This window comes from Carettochelys insculpta, chromosome 12, assembly GCF_033958435.1.
Source record: "Carettochelys insculpta isolate YL-2023 chromosome 12, ASM3395843v1, whole genome shotgun sequence".
Lineage (NCBI taxonomy): Eukaryota > Metazoa > Chordata > Testudines > Carettochelyidae > Carettochelys > Carettochelys insculpta.
Window position 1 is genome coordinate 30768804 of NC_134148.1, and position 16497 is coordinate 30785300.

The 16497-nt window shown below is 44.1% G+C and overlaps 1 protein-coding gene across 1 annotated transcript in view; it reads right to left on the reverse strand.

The window, feature by feature from the left end:
* Window positions 1-10051, reverse strand: part of ACAN (aggrecan) — an 83917-nt gene extending 73866 nt beyond the window's left edge. Inside the window, exon 1 of the mRNA XM_075006585.1 lies at window positions 9973-10051. The gene's annotated coding sequence lies outside the window, so the exon portion shown is untranslated. The remainder of the gene's footprint in view (window positions 1-9972) is intronic.
* Window positions 10052-16497: the final 6446 nt, after the last annotated feature.

Genomic DNA, 16497 nt, shown 5'->3' on the forward strand with positions numbered 1-16497 from the left:
GCTAAGTGGCCTCACAGACAACAGCTGGAAGAATTAAACCAGAGGAGCACTGCAGTTAAACACTGTGGACACAGATAGGGGAAATTATCAGGCAATCCCAGATATCTGACCATATTAACAGCAATCTTTTAAAAAATAGTCAAGGTACCGATGTGATTGTGCTGGGAATAGATAGTAAGGGAATGAAAGACTGGTTCAAAGCCAGGAGAACCATAAGAGGCAGCTGCAGCCTGCATCCCCAAGGCCACCACATGTAGAAATGCAGGCACTGCCATTGTGAATGCAAATGGCGCTAGGTTGTTACCACAATCCAAACCCCCTGCAGTGAGTTGCCTTAGTGGTTGTGTCCAGAGAAAACCATCTGGACATTCATGGGACAGAAATAAACAATCACTGGTTCCACCAAGTATTTCAATTTCACCAAGCCATGCTCAGCTTGTTCTTTCAAAGCTGTAGGTATTGTCTTAGCATCTCAGGCTAAGTCTACACGAGAGGGTTTTGTCGGCAAAATGGCCATTTTGCCAACAAAACCCATGGAGCATTCAGATTCTCAAGACATTCTGTCAACAGCATGTTTGTTGACAGCTATAACCTGCTCCCCACAAGGAATGATGCCTCTGTCAACAGAGATCTGTCGACAGAAAGCTGGTCTGGATGTTCCAGGGTGGCCTTTGTCGACAGACAGGCATCCGGGACACTGGGCAGCCCTGTCTGCTGAGCTTCTGATTGGCTGTTTTGCTGATAGAGAAGCCGGGCAGTCCAGCTGCTCTCTGTCAACGGAGCAGACAGTTCTTGCGATCCACTTGGTAGTTTGACCGCAATCTGTTGATGGAAACTTTATTGGAAGATATCTTCCGACAAAAACTTCTGTCAACAAATCCCTGCAATCTAGACACCGCCTCACACTGATGAATTAAAGTAACATTAAAGGGTGTGGGGAAATGAGGTTAAGTATCAAGTAACTGGTATGGGAATAACTAGGCACATAAGATGGGAAGCATATCTTTGGTGAGCTTCTGAAAATACCAAGTGTGAGCTAGATCTTCCCAGAAGCCCGGGGAGGTTGAACTGAGCTGAGTGCTAGTTAAGGGAGAATGCCTTCTCTCCTGTGACAAACCAGATGCTCAAGAGCTTTCTAAATATTTGCCATTTTTCCCTCCCAGTGAAATGCAGCTGTCTCGGCGATGAAACACTGCTGTTGTTGACCAGCCATACAACCCATCCATTGAGGAAAAGATGAAGATAACTATGTTCAGTTGAAGTGTAAGGAATTACTTTAGGAAGGCAAAAAGTATCACCTAACCTTGATTTTGCCAAGATACAACCACTAAAGTTCCCATTGTTTGGTAAAGTAACAAAGGGTATTTAAGGACCTTGAATGGTCAAGACTCCAGTCTTATGTTTCACTGAGGGATGGAATGTCCTGTAGTTCAGCCCCACTGGTGCAGCACTGCATTGCATTTAGGGCTGGTTCAGAGGAAAGAACATCTGAGCCACACCACCACTCACTGTGGCACTCTGGGGTTCCCTTGGGAGGGAGAGCAGAGGTCTCTCCCATCCAAGCATTAATCACATCCAATGCTCTTCAGCAGTTCAGACTTGTGAGATCGTAGCCCAGTGGGAATCTGATTCTAGAAGCAGAGAGATCAAACATAGGATGGAAAACGATCAGCTGGAAAAGGTCCAAAGCCAAGGCGGATCCTATGGCCTCAAGTTGTCCTTGCAATATCCCATGCAATCACACCTTATCTGCAAACATACCACAAGAGAAATGAAAGCCTGATAAAAGCCATCACTTCCTGTGGGGATGTGGCACTTGTGTTCCCTGTAAGCTGAGCACTGGGGCAGCTGCACAGGAGAGAGTCAGGAGCTGCCCAGCTGATTAGCAGAGCGCCCACAGCCACCCATGGTGGCAGCATGTGTTCTATTGGTGCTGCACATGCCTTGGTGCACATAACAAAATGTATTCTGCCCATCGATAGCACAAATCATAGAATAGTAGAATCCTAGGGCTGGAAGGGACCTCAGGAGGTCATCAAGTCCAGCCCCCTGCTTCAAGCAGGATCAACCACCACTAAGTCATCATAGCAAGGACCTTGTCAAGCTGGGACTTAAAAATCTTGAGGGATGGAGAATCCCCCACCTCTCTAGGCAACGCATTCCAATGCTTCACCCACCCCCACACTGGCGAAATAGTTTTTCCTAATATCCAACCTACACCTCTCCCTCTTCAACTTCAGACCAATGCTCCTTGTTCTGCCATCTGACACCACTGAGAACAGTTTTTCACCCTGCTCTTTAGAGCTCCCCTTCAGGAAGTTGGAGGCTGCTATTAAATCACCCCTAAATCTTCTCTTCTGTAAACTAAAAACAAGCCCAGGTGCCTCAGTCTATCCTCATAGGTCTTGTGCTCCAGTCCCTTAATCATTTTTGTTGCCCTCTGCTGAACCTGCTCCAGCACATCCACATCCTTTTTATACTGGGGGGCCAAAAATCAGAGGGAACACTGCCCAGCACTCCAAACTTGTCTCTCTCCCTCCTACTTTGGCTTACCCACTTTACCAGGGACAGCAATGACCCTTCCAGCTGAGGGCAGAGCCCAGGCTGCTGCACTGACTTGACTGTTACGCTTAAGCTCAGGTAATATCCTTCTCAATTTGCCATTTATATATATATTAGGCATTTGTGTGGTTCTGTTACATAGGTTCTGAGAGCCTTCCATGACTCTCCAGGATGCATTTAGAATAGACACAAGGCTCGAATAATACTCATTGGTCTAAACTCTTAGGCTGTGGCCACACTAGGTTCTCCTTCCAGAGAGGCTATGCTAATGTGGCACTTTGGCAGATGCTAATGAGATGCTGCCATGAATATTTGGTTTTGGGAAGAAGGGGCTTTTGAACTCAGGGGGTCCATTCGCAAGGCCCCTGGCTACATGGGTGGCGTGCTTTTTGGAAGTGGCACTTTCAAAGAGCGTGTGGCTGCCATTATGCCAATGAGGCATTGCAAGTTGTTAGCATCTGCCAAAGTGCCACACTACCATAAGCCCTCTAAAAGGAGGGGCTAGTTCGGCCACAGCCTTAGGCTACATCTACACAACAGTGTTATTTTGAAATAAGCTATTCCAGAAGAGATTTTTCAGACTAGCTTGTTTCAAAATAGTGCATCTACACAAAAATGCATATCAAAAGAGTGCTCGGCTATTTCAAAATACAGCATCCAGACACAACAGAGCTTATTTCATATTAGAGCCCTTGGACGCTCAATAGCTTATTTTGAAACAGCACCTATTCCCTGTCCACACAGCCCCTGCTCTGAATTAACTATTTCAGAATAAGTGCTATTCCTCATAGAATGAGGTTTACCAAATACAAAATAAGCTGTCTGCTATTTCAAAATAATTTCTAAATAACTGTTGCAATGTATAGGCCTCCGCAAAGTTATTTTGGAATAGTAGCTATTATTCTGTCTACGCTAGCGATTTTTTTTTTCCGAAAAAGCCTGGGCTCTTTCAAAATATCCTGCAGAGCATCTACACACAAAATGTGTTCTTTTGATATTAACTCGGAAGAATGTAGCACTTTTTCTGGCGGCCCTCTTCCTCTCCCCGACAAGGAAGAACCATTTTTTCTGAAAAATTCTTTCAGAAAAACACATGTATAGATGCCCCAGGTCCCCTTTTTCGAAAGAGCTGTCCTGATGGTGCCGGATTTTTCGATCCCCAGCCTGTTCTTTCGAAAGAGTGGAGGCTGTGTGGACTCTATCTGTCGAAAGAGCAGATCAATTTTTTTCTATCCTTTTGTGCGTGGACGTGCTCTTTTGAAGGAAGATTTTTTGGAAGAGCTCTTCTGGAAGAACGTCTTTCAAAGGATCACTGTAGTGTAGATGTAGGCTTGGTGTTTAGTTGGGAGCCTTTCCCTGAGTAGTTGTGCTCCAAATACTACACTGCCTTGGGGTAAGGATGGTCTAAAAAATGCTTAGCATGGACATGTGCAGGAGACTGGATTGGTTGACCTTTCCAGGTCCCTTCCGTTCCTAAGATTAACTATAACACACAAATGATCTGAGGGCAGGTAACAGTCAAAACTGCAGCTCAATCATCACACAGCCACAGGGTATTATGCATATATCAATTGCTATAAGGCAGCAGGGTATTATTTATACAATATATGCTACATAAAGCAGCAGGATATTAGGTATAGGGAAAGTAATACAGAGGGGAATGGTATCATTTTCTGTCCTGCAATGGTATTACTGACACACCAAGTATTATAGAGGGGCAGGGGCAGGGTAATATTTAAACACCAAATACTATGTTGGGGAAAGGTATTATTTACAGACCATATTCTATGCAGTGGCTGTAGGGTGTAATTTCCAATAGAGGGAAAAGATATGATTTCCAAGCCAGTTAATATAGAATGGAAGGGTAATCACTACTCTACAACATCAATTACTAGCTACAGGCTAAATCCTAGAGAGTAGTAATGTGTTACTGATCCACCAAATACTATACAGCCCTGGATATTATTTACAGGCTAAATAGCCAATGGCAGGTTATCATTTACATGAAACTACCCTTTAATTTCTAATAACTGAACTACTTTGTTATTGCTAACCTTGAAACCATGTTGCAGATCATGCAATAGATATAAATGTAGGATCTATTACTGCTCTGTGATGTCTTGTAAATCCAGAGCAATCCATGGAGCTCAATGGCCCACCCTGTGTAATGACCTATAGTGATCAGTATTTCCTATGTTGTTACAAGGTGTTTATTGAGTAAACATGTGAAAGTGCCCAGTGGGTTAGAGTTACAGATTGCTCCACCTTCTTCCAAGAGGCTCCAGGAGCAGCTGCTGGTGAAGAACAAGGACTCCAGCTGGAGAGAACTCGCTGTCGGAGACCAGCTGTTTCATGAAGCGCTTGTTCTCACCAGATATCATCTGCCAGTTTGCCCTTTGGAATTTGCTGTCTAATCTCACATTGGACGGTTCCCTTTGTTGAGCCAAATGCCCTCTCCAAAATGCTGTTCCATTATGGAATTAAAGTTCTTATCTAAGCTAAAGGTCCTCTTCCTTGGCTTAAGGCTGTAACTCCTTGAACTCCTTCAGGTAAATCTTCACCTCCTTCGGTATTTTCCTGTGTTTTTGAAGACAAAGTCTCTGAGCTCTCTGACTGATGATTAACCAATATCATTCCGGAAGCCACAGGCACATAGGATTTGCCAGTCCAGATTAAATAAAGGGGCTATCTAAGCCCATATCCATTCCCTTACAGTGGTCAGTGTGACAAAATTTGGAGCATAAAGCTCCCATCGTGGAAAAAATATGGACTAAATTGCTGAGGAGGAAGTTCCTTCCAACACTAGGCAGTTAGTGGTTGTCTTGCCTTGGAGAATGATGGTTTTGTTCCATATTTTTTTCCTAATGTAAGCTAGTTTATTAGCTATGAGTCAAGAGACCGTTTCAACCCTCTCTGGCCTAACTATAGCCACTGCCTGCTTCACCAAATAGTTTCCTGTCTGTCACGTACATTTTCTACCAATAAGACAGGGAAGTTTTCCTTGAGGGTCTTCACTTCATATATGCTCCTTCATTATTCCCCCAGTGTAACCTCTGCCAGCACAAAGTACCCTGCCACCGGGCTCTCTGTATAAGCAACTGGGGTTATAGGAGAAAGTTCTGCACTGCTTCTTTTCTCCCAGACACATATCACACCAAAGTCCTATTGAACATGACTGTATCCCAGCCTAGTAGCACTATACCCAGGACCACCTTTTTGTTCTGTGTTTGTACAGCTGCAAGCTCAATGGGGCCCTGATCTATAATAATAACAAATGCACCTCCCAGGCTGTATAACACAGACCTTTCTTTCCCAAAACACCTCCTCACCAAAACCCTTGACAATAATAAATGCACTGTCTCATGCTGTAAGCCTTCCTTCCCTCACTCAGTTGCAGGGTAAGCAGGGTTGGTTCATTTTTTTTATACTGGTTACATAATCATCTTTGCTTCCCTCTAGTTTACATTGGCGTTCAGAATGCAGGTTTTAGTGACCTTCCATGCAGTTGTGCCTCCATTGGTGACGCTAATGATTGCAAAGCAGAAAGCCCAAACCTAGATCATATGCTGCAACCTCCCATTTCTCTCCACTCTCACCTCTTCCTCTGGTGGGGGGGACTGCTCTACCCCTCAGTCACCACCAACTGACTCCCAAACATACAATAGTTCTCCCCTCCCCAGGGCTTTTCCGGTGAGGCACAGTGAAATGCAGCACTATGGAAAACATGCAAACTTCACTAACAAGTGGCTTCAGGTGAGGCATGGGCCCGAGAGCCAGCAATGCCTGAGTTCTGGTCCATACCATGACTTTAGCTCTGCTCTGCTGTCTTTCAAAAGTTACTTCACCTCATTCTGGCTCAGATTTACCTATCTGCTGAATGGAGACAATCACGTATCCACCTGCCTCATGGTGATTAATCATGCAATGGGCTAACTCCGTCTCTAGTGTAAGTCAATTAAAGCCAACAACGTTCCAGCAGGGATGGATTTGGAAAGTGAGGGAGGAAACCCTAGCAGCTGGAGAGAAGCCACCAACCTGCCTGCCAGTCAACAGCCTGGGAATTTCCAAGCCAAGGCTCACCCAGGCTTTTGGGCATTATTTGGGACTGAAGCCAAATGTCCTGCTCTTCCCTGACATGCACATACACATCCTGTGCCCTCTCCCGTCTGGACTGGCTTTGAGCCAGGTGTCAAAGGGCAAGCTGAGCCTGAAGGAGATGCAGCATCTCACAGGGAAGAAGTGGAAATTTTTATTTAAAAACAAACTAAAAACCCAGGCAAAGCCTCAACGTGAGGTGAATCTAAAAAGCTGGAGGGTGACGGTTACAACCCCCTCCCCCCATCTATTCATGAGCCCAACAAAAAGCTTCTTTAGGTTGATACTATAAGTTCATTGAAAGCAAGGGAGAGGGAGCCACTCAGACACTCTCCTTACTCATCCAGCCAGTGCCCGCAGCTCAGCTCCACACACACAGGCTGACCTGTTCTGCTCTTGCACAAGGAGGCACTGAGTTTTTAAAAGTAAACTGTAAGGTTTCCGTTGTTGCACTGGGCTCAAGTATTTTTTTTTGTATAAGTGTATATAAAACGGCTCCTTCTCTTTCCCTTTGCGCTCTCTCTCTCTCACCCTTTAAATGGCCCTGAATGTTCTCAGCGGCTCTGCAACAGCCGAGCTCTGGCTAGCCCTGTATGTGGTCCAGACCCTGCCATGAACGCAGCTTTTGTTGCTGCTGCAGGGAAGCTGGCTGTGACCTGCACACACAGACCGATTTATTTAGCACAAGGAAATTGGAGCCTGTGGAGGGAGACTGGCATCGTCTTGTGGTAGCAGAATACCCTGCTCTCATGCCACACAAGGAAGGGGGCAGACAAGGCAGGAGGAAAGAGGCCTTGTTATCTGTAGAAGGATCACGCTGATTTTTAAAAGGGGAGGGTGGGTGCAATGGCACAGCTGGCTGCAGCCCCTCTAGCGCAAAGCTGAAGGCAGACATGCTGCTGAGGTAAACCAAAGCAGCTCCAGTGAAGTCAAATGAAGCCACCGGAGCGATGCCAGCTGATGCTGACTGAGGAGCTGCACCACAGATGGGGAAGGAAAGCTCAATAGCATAACACGTTTTGTTTCAATTTTACTGGTGCTAACAGTGGTTTTCCCCCAGATTTCAGGCTCCTGTGCGAATCCCCGGGTGGATTTCAGAGCACTCAATGAGCCAGAAATAACTTGGGTTCCTTCTTCACTTCTGTATGGACTAACTGTTTCCTACTTAGTTTTCTTGGGTATTTGCCATTCTTCCCTTCACCTTCCCATTCTAATTAGATAGGACGTAATAGTGATGAATTCCTATTTATTCTGAAGGAGTAAAGCTCAGTGGACTGCTAAATGGCAGTCTTTTGGCAATGGCAATGGCAATGACTCTTTTCAGTCAGACTTTCTCTCTCTCTCTCTCTCTCATGTTCTTTTCTCCCACTCCCTCATTTTCCTATATCTTCTCGGCTTTCTTCCCTAACTGATTGTCCAAGACTTTTTGCCACTGTCAAGTAACTGCTGCTGGAGGTGGAGTTGATTACAGGTAATGTTAAATAATTGTTCAGGTGGACCAGATGGAGATTCTCCGCAAAGGCCATGCATAGTCCTGAGAACAGACAGCCTGTGTATATGTCTTCAGACTTCTCCAGCTGTCTGAATCCAGCCTCAGAGCCTAACCTGAGAAGCATGAGAACAAGCAATGCCTTTGCTTCTATAGGATGTCTCCCTCCCATTCCAGCACTCTGACACCAACTTGAAATGTCTCAGTGAGGGGAGAAATGGCTGCTTCGATCTGCCACTCCAGAGACCGACTCAGTCCACCCATCTATCTTGTTACTTATAGCAAGCGTGGGAATTTTATGTTAAAATAAAAAAAAAAATCAGATTATGCATGGCAAAACTCAGCCAGAGCAAGCAGCAATGCCAAGGAGAGAGGATACTTTCAGAGCTACTCAAGAGTTCTAACAGATCAAAATTTGCTTCTCTAAATGTTAAAGTTGTAAATGAGCAACTCCTACTGGTCTAAGGCCAATCACTTAACTTCCAAATTTGTGTGTTGCCTTTGGGTGAAGTGTCTGTACAATGTATTAAAACTGGTCCCCATATGAATGTTTCCTCCCTCAAAATCAAAGCCCCATACTTGAATTTTATTGATCACTAGCTGGGGGAAAAAAACTGACACAAACAAAAAAAAATCCCAAAATAAAGCAGTAAGGAGAGCTCAGCAGTCCTCCTTGTTATTTTCCTTTGGGACTTTTGCCGTTTTTGCAGACTAAAATCAATGCATTTGGTGAAAATTAGAATTTACAAATTAAAGCTTTTAATTCTTGGCTGGAAAACTCACAAGGAAAGGGTTAAACTGGAGCAGGCTTTCTGGAGCACCAGGCAGAAAGATTTTTTAGTGGCATCAGATTTAAATGATAACTTTCGTAAGCAATGAACTGATTTAAGATGAAAGTTCTGATGCTGTTTGGGAGACAGGACAGAAATCCCCCTGAATACATAGAGCCTGCACTCCCTGAAGACTACTGCTCAGGACATACTCTGTCTGTGCGTTCATTCAGAAAGAGAGGCAGGTCCTTAGAGAGGCTCTTGACATCTCTGCTAGCTCTTTCACTACATGACACTCTGTTCCAGCTGCCATAACTCTTACATGAGCAGTGTGCAGGGTCCAGTCCCTTTTTATTCCCATCATTAGGATGAGGTAATGTACCAGCCACCCTCTATTCAGAATTCAACAGTCCGTTATACCCTTTGCCCTCTAAAGATGATGATGATGATAACAACAACAACAATCAGAAGAAGAAGAAACAACACAGGTTAAGACACATTTAAAGAAAAGAAAAAGCAGTGTCTCCTCCCTGAGTGCTTGTCATCAGTATGAGAACTGTCCTCGGTGCTCAGCTGTCACTGAAATCAGTCTTAAAGGGACACTCAGAGTTTAGGAGTTTGCTTGGGAGAAGGTGCAAAAAATTAACCCCCTCCTCCACTCCCACCTGTTAGTCTTGGCAGGATTTTCTTTAGACCCGGAGATACTAAGGTTTTTGTTTAGTTTTTTTTGGGTTTGCTAAGGGCACCAACAAACTCAATACTTAGTTGCTACTTCTGGCTGTAGATTTAATATCCAGAAAGTGCTCCTGGCAACCTTAAACAGCATTGACGTGCTAGGCAAACTTTTCTCTTGCTGGAGCTATGCATGAAGAGAACTTTTTAGGGAAGTTTGGGCTCCATCCGTTAGCAAATTCCCTCATATCCTCCAACCCCTGCTCACCAGGGAAACCACCAATCCACATATCTGTGCCCTGCTCCCTTAGGGCACTGAGGAAAGAAAAAGAAAGGTTAAAAAAAATCAAAGCAGACACGATGGACAAAAGCGTCATACATTACCTTTAACAGTTCAGTGCAGTGTTTCAAGAATCTAAGTCCCATACACCTGGCAGAGAAGTTAAGTTTTCTCCTGTTGGTGCGTTTAATAAGGAAAGGGCTCACCACTTCTTGCTACTACTGTATGTCTTCTTCGCAGCCTCCAGATGGGTTTTCCAGCCTTTTTTTTTGGGGTCCCCCCAGGAGAAATCAAAATTCCCTGTGTGGTATGTCAGGTTCCTTTCAGACAGTGGCAGCAGGAGCAGCAGCACAGTTGAAGAGTACTACATGGGAGTGTGAAAGAAGAGAGACGGTTTGCAACATCAGACCACGTTTAGCTGCCACTGGCTGTAAGAGAGACCTTCAGACTCCTCCTGTCAGCCTCCTTAGATACCTCCTGGGACAGCTGGCAGATTACTAAGTTTATTGGATCCTCCTCAAACTCTCAGAGTAAAGGTAGGCAGGCATCCAGGGGAAAGAACACATGGGCAGGGGGAAAGAGGAGGGCTCTAAGACAGAAAGAGAAGCCCAGCCTCTTGGAAGGAGGAAAAAAATCAGAAAAAGGAAAGAAAAGATGGCTTAAAAAGAAACTGCAAAGGGAGAAACTGAATGGAAAGGAGTGGATGAGGATTAAACATAGCTCTCTGGTTTGGAATCAGTTGTACTGGGAACCACAAGAGATTGATAGGAAGGAATAATTTAGGTAATGAGAAGAGAGAGCCATATGGGGGGGGGTATGCAAAATAAAAGTAAAGGGAGCTAACTAAAGGAGAGGAGCAAAGAGCGTTAGAGTTTGCCTGCAATGCAGTCAATATCACTGCAGTCTGATGGGATTTAACAGACTCATTTGGAGTAATGAAGAATGGGGAGAGCCAAAACTAGTAGAAACATTTTAAAAAAGTTCTCACTCTTTTTTCATTTGTGGACCCCCTAAAAATGTCAAATGGTGGCATGGATCCCTTCGGAAATTTTAGATATAGTCTGAGGACCCCCTTGGGCCAGCAAACCACAGGTAGAAAACTACAGTTCTATGATAATGAACTTACACGGACCCCTTAGACATAGTCTGGAGACTTCTGGGAGTCCATGGTATGTAGGTCGAGAGCCACTGCTTTAGAGCAGTTTCCCTTAAACTGTTTGAGGCCACGGAACACCAAACAATAATAGTTTTCATGAAAGCCACCTAAGAACATTTTCTTCAGAAAAATTGATGTCAGACCAAAACAAAACAAAACCCCACCAAATACAGCAAAAACAAAATCAAGTAGTTCCATCAGGTGTCACAACACCAAAGTAACATTGTACCTGGTTTTAATAACAGAAGATGGAGCCCGTCAGGGCATTTTTCCTAACACTCACGGAACGCCTGCAAGTTGTTCACAGAACACCAGTGTTCTGTGGGACACAGCTGAAGAACCATTGCGTAAGAGCAGTCCGGTGTGGGTTTGACCGAGTGACTGACTGCAGGGGTGAGAGAGGAGGAAGAAGAGGGGAACAGATAGTAGAAGGATGAATTTGGAGATAGAAATGTGGTGTGGATTTCCTAGTGCTAAGGAATGGAAATGGTCCCAAAACCTCAGCAGCCAAAGAGCCACTTAAAAGTGACGCAGTAACAAGATAACTGCCAACGAAATACGCCTATTTAAAGACTGTAAGGAATGAAAGATGAGGTGGGAGAAAATATCACGCCAGAAGGAGTTTGGGAATGGTGGGGGAATGAAGCAATGACCAAAAAACCTCAGCTAGGTTCCAGTAAGTAAATGCAGCACCCTTAGTCTGGAGTTAGTCTGATGACATGGGGATGTGCTGAGGGCAAAGAGATTTGAAACATGGCACTGGGTGTTCACTCCACTGGCTGAGGGCAAATTCCAGTGGCAGAGAAGCTTATCTATGAACAGAGAGAATAGATTTGCTCTTGCGGATTTAGACCCTGGCTGGTAGAAAGAGGGGCTGGGGAATGGCACACGGCAGAGAATTTCGTCTCCAGGGTGCCATATCCAATCCAGCTTAGATGAGGAGTGAGCAAGCGATGGCTGCGGGGTGGCCTATATGAAAAGAATAGTTTGGCTTCAAACTAGTTGACGAGTGTCCTCCTGAAAACCTTCCACTGGATATAGCTTAGTGTCAGCCACTAGAGAAAAAACAAGAAATGACTCAGCCATGGAGTCAACCTCCTCCCTCATGCCTACAGAGGGTCCTCAACGTTGGGCTGGGTATTTGTCTGTTGTTTCTAGTGTGTGCATCGTCCCACCACCAGAGTGTCCATTTGGAAGCGTACAGTTAAAAATCCATCTTTTCACCTTGACGTAGTCCGCACTTCATCTGGAAATTGCAACGATGAACTAGGAATCCCCACAATGTCACCTGTACAGCACAGAACCACAGCTCAGTGCCACTGCTTGTACAGTGCCTGCCCCATGGTAAACACAGAACTTCAGAGCACAGAGACGCTGGCCTTCTCAAAAAGAAGCCATCTCCCCGCTGCTGTTCCTCATAGGAGACAGTCAGTCAGTCAGTGAATCCCTAGAGAAAACTCCTTAGCATTGGCTGTGTGGCTAGGAGTAATGCAATTAGTACAGGCACATGCACAAGACCAATGGGAATCATACTTCCCATCCAGGAGCTTTTGAGTCCCTTCATTCCAGAGTCTGCTTCTTCCTTAGCCATTGGTCTACCTTCTTTCTCACGATTAGAGCTGAACAAATACACGGTATTTTCTTCAGTAGTGAACCCGGAAACACCAGGAAAAGAATTGTTTGTTTTCAACTGAATCTGAATTTTTAAGTTTTTAATTTTTTCTTGGTGAAATGAGCAGCTGAAAAAAATTTCATCCGTGTTAAGTATCTGAAATATCGACTCAAAAGAATATTTTCAAAAACAAAAGTGTTTTGCAAAACAAACTATTTGGACCTTTCCAAAATTTTCATTTTCATTTTTTTTCAGCTGAAACTAGCAAGTTCAAGCTGAATTTATGAATGGTTTTAGTGTCCCCACCAAAAACACATATTTTTGGAAAATTTACTGGTCCCTGAAAAAGAGGTCATTTTGCTCTGTTGGTGACAGCTGTTGGCAAACAATTTCCTTTCTGGCTGTAGGGACATGGCATACATCCTTCTCCAAGCTTGCTGCCAGCAATGTTTTATTGCTAGGTCTTGTGCACTCCCTGCTAGGTAAAGGTACCATGTTACCTTCCCTTGGCCCTGAGATCCTCAAAGTTGCTCTTAAACTGCTCACCTCCGGGGCAGCGCAGTGGATTGCACTTCCTCAACATTTCATTACCAGCTACCTTTGAACAGCCCACACCCTCACTGAGGAGGTGTCCAGAATGCTGACCTACCACTGTACCTGTTTGGAACGGCTTTGTCTGCTGGCTCCGAAACCCCAAAGCTCCTCAGTGGCTTAATAGCTTGGCCCTGCCTGTGACAACTGGTGAAGTTTAATATCCTAGACTTGTTCCATGGACAACTTACCACAGTCAACTCTTGTCTCTCTTGCTCTCTTTTGCTGGGGTATTAAATAGCTATTTCCTGCTCTGTTCCCAACTCCCTTCTTTGCCTTTCTGTTTTATGATTATAACTGTTTTCCCTCTTTCCCTGAATTTTATTTTAACCCCTTCCGTTAATTCATATATGTCCCCTTGTCCGTCTCACTTTTAAACCTGACATCCGTTGTCATCTCACAGAATCCACGCCCTTTCTCAGTGGCTATGCATCCTTCACCATGACAGCTAGTGTTTGCCAACCGCGGAGCAGGGAGATACTCTTCTGTGGGTGACCCGCCTGTCCACAAGGAACTCAACATATCTCAGAGGCAGATCTGGGCATGAAGCCCAGTCATTTCCCCATCTTCTGTCTCAGCTCAGTGTGAGATATTGATATAAAGGGTAAACCTTTCTCAGGTTGCAATATGTTAGAGGTCAAAAAGGGAGATTGTTCTGCAGTCAGTAGAAGTGCCTGGGTCTAGGGACATACCTGGCAACTTCTTACACCTTTGCTTGACGTGTTTTATGCTTTTATGTGCTTAAAACTCAGCCTATCTGACAGGGGGCCTGCGTCGCCACCCACAGACAGGGGGATGAGATCCTTTCTTCTGTCCTCTGTGCTCCTCAGCCAAAGTGAGAAACACAGCAAACTGTGCACTTTCCCCTCACTCCCTGACCAAGGGGAACAGCTAACAATGTTCCCGTATGAATGCAGTGGGAGCTTTAGTCTCTTTGCCCTCCCTAAATAGTGCCTGGGGGGTGAGAGGTTCAGGGCTGGGGCAGTCCCAGATGTGGGAGGCACCCCCAGCCAGCCTCTTTCACGTGCCTGATCATTGTGTCTCTTTTCTGTATGGTTGTATGGGAAGCAATCCTATTCCAGCAGGCACATCCCATTCTCCTGGCACAACCAAACCCTTACATTGCTTTAACTTACGGTAACAGGAAAATGTATACTGAATTTGGTGGTCTTAGCTCTTAACGTTTAGGTGGCATTCTTGAACAGACACACAGACAGAGTCTCAAATATATAATAGATTTCAAAAATAGAGTGAAAAAGCAGGAATCAGAATCCTAGGAAACGAGATCCTTCTTGTTACTGTTCCCTTGGAATCTGCTTTGAATCTCCAGGATTTCATGTACTCCAGACACACCTCAGCCTTGGCCTCCTCACTACTCCACGCCTATCCCATTGCACAGTTCAACACATTCTCACCATAAAAGAAATAATCCATATGGAAATTAACCAGCATTTTTGGATTCACCATGAAACTATTGTGCGGCCCTGTATTGTCCTTTAGTGCCCCCTGTGATTTGGAGACAAGAAGCCCATTTAAACCTCTGATGCTAAAGGAGTTAAGAAAATTCCACTTTAGAACTGAGCAGCTAGAGAAGCGGAAGTCTCTTCTCTTCATTAGCAATTCCAGAAAAAGGGCAGAAACTGTTCAGTACCTGCTAACTGCCCCAATTTACTGTCTATGGGAAGAGCTGGGGGAATCTGGTGGGAAAAGAACATATTTTCACAGAAATTGTAATTAAAAATAGCTACTTTGGGGGCATTTAAAAAAACAACAACTAAATCTATCTCCATGTTCTTTCAAGAGGAAAGAAAAGTCATTTTTTTTAAATGGGGAAATAGCAATGTAGAAGCTTATGAAATATTTGTAACATATCTCCAAAGTATTTCCATTTCAAGTATTTTTCACAATTTTTTTCCCATCAATTTTACAATTTTAAAAAGGGCATATTTGCATGAAGAATTCTGGAGAAGGTGCACAAATATTTTGATGGCAAATGGAAGGTAGTTCCAAGAAACCTCTAAGACTGGTGATGAGGCACCTTTCTTTAAAACAGCCATTGCACTGGAAAAAAGAACATACTGAAAAAAAAAGATTGCAATAATAACAGTGGACCAAATAAAAATGCATATAGAGTAAGAAGGGCCATATTGGGTCAGACCAAGGGTCCATCTCGCCTCAGAACCTGTCTTCAGACAGTGGCCAATGCCCAATATTTCAGAAGAAATGAGTGGAACAGAGCAATTATTAAGCGCTCCATCCCCCATCACACAGCATCTGGCAGTCAAGGTATCCCTGATTATCCTGGCTAATAGTCATTGATGGATCTATTCTCCATGAACTTATCTAATTCTTTTTGAATCCAGTTATAGTTTTGGTCTTCACAACTCACCTTGGCAATGAGTTCCACCTATGTGTAATGGGACTTCCTTTTGCTGGTTTAAACCTGCTGCCTATTAATTTCATGGGGTGATCCCCTGGTGCTTGTGGAACGTGAAGGGATAAATAAAACTTCCTTAAAATAATCCTAAATTTGTGAATTAATTTCACTTTCTCAAGAACATCCTGAGGCAAAATGGTGGGTGATTTTTATCAGTTGTAAAACTCTCAAGAGACAAGTATCGGAGGGGTAGCCATGTTAATCTGGATCTGTAACAGCAATGAAGGGTCCTGTGGCACCTTATAGACTAACAGAAAAGTTTTGAGCATGAGCTTTCGTGAGCACAGACTCACTTCATCAGATGCTGGTCTTGGAAAGGACCAGCATCTGATGAAGTGAGTCTGTGCTCATGAAAACTCATTGTCAAAACTTTTCTGTTAGTCTATAAGGTGCCACAGGACCCTTCGTTGCTGTTCAAGAGACAAGGAGTAAGATCCTCAGGCTATATAACAAATTGGGTGTGTGTACACTTGCATTCCTCTTTTGAAGAGGCATGCAAATGGGGAAATAAAAGTGCAAATGAGGTACAAGTTTGCATATCTGACACCTCATTTACATATTCTTATTTCAAAAGAGCTTCTTTCGAAAGAAGAAAACCAGTGCAGACGCTGCTCTTTCGAAAGTAAACACCATCTTCCAAAGAATCCTTCTTCCCATAAAAAATGGCAGAAGGATTCTTTCAAAGATGGGGTTTACTTTCGAAAGAGCAGCGTCTACACTGGTTTTCTTCTTTCGAAAGAAGCTCTTTCGAAATAAGAAAACACAAATGAGGTATCTGAGATGCAATTTTGTACCTCATTTGCATTTTTGATTTCCTCATTTGCATACCTCTT